This window comes from Phoenix dactylifera, unplaced genomic scaffold, assembly GCF_009389715.1.
Source record: "Phoenix dactylifera cultivar Barhee BC4 unplaced genomic scaffold, palm_55x_up_171113_PBpolish2nd_filt_p 001017F, whole genome shotgun sequence".
Classification (NCBI taxonomy): Eukaryota; Viridiplantae; Streptophyta; class Magnoliopsida; order Arecales; family Arecaceae; genus Phoenix; species Phoenix dactylifera.
In genome coordinates this window covers 111,452-112,459 of record NW_024068371.1, presented here as the reverse complement: position 1 = coordinate 112,459, position 1,008 = coordinate 111,452, and positions in this window count along the sequence as shown.

The following is a 1,008-nucleotide window of genomic DNA, read 5'->3' as shown; positions in this document are numbered from 1 at the left end:
CTTTCTTTTGACTCTTGAATGAAGCACTTGGATGAAGAAGATTAGGACACTTGTCTTTCTTGTGTACTCTTTGATATTTTGCAAAAGAATGTTTTCTCTGATGAATAGTGCCACTTTAAATAGTTTCCTTCATCCATTGGACAAGCCCCAATGGTTAGAATTCAAAAACTAGCCGTTACTCACTGTTGGAAGGTCAAAAAGTACTTCTGCAGAACTAGCCGTTATGCTTCTGCCCGTGCTTGGGTCGACTCAACTTTTACTGGGGTCGACCCAACTTTCACTTGGGTCGACTCAACCTTTCCTTGGGTCGACCCTCTCAGAACCACAGAACCTTGCATTTTAGCCTTCCTTCACTTGGGTCGACTCAACATCTTTTTGGGTCGACTCAAGGTTCAGTTGGGTCGACTCAACTTCCACTTGGGTCGACCCTCTCAGGGTTTCCAGAGAACCTATTTTGAATGTCATTGCCTTTGGGTCGACCCTCTTAGTGTTTAGGTCGACTCAAGTTTGGGTCGACTCAACTTCCTCTTGGGTCGACCCTCTCAGTGTTTCCAGAGAACTGTTTTCTTGAGGCTTGAGGTTTGGGTCGACTCATCCTTTCCTTGGGTCGACCCAACTACTGTTCATCCGTGCCATTTTTGCAGAAGTGTGCCAGATGCTTTCTTGATTGCCGGGGTCGACCCAATCAACCTTGGGGTCGACTCAATCCATACTTTGCTGCAACTTAAGGTTAGATTCATCCATATAAACAATAAAATGCATCTTTATCTTATTATACGAATGTACTGAGAGTAACAGACTTATAAATGATGTATCGAATTAACTTGTAACATACTCTTGATTATTGTATTAATCATCAAAATACCACTATCATCCTCAGAACCCAATTGATTCATGATTTGGACTAAACCAAATAGGAGCCCTAGATGCCTTTAAAAGGCTTTGAAAGGAGGTGCCCTAATGATAGGTGAAGCCCTCCTCCTCTCCAACTCGTGGCCACCCTTCTCC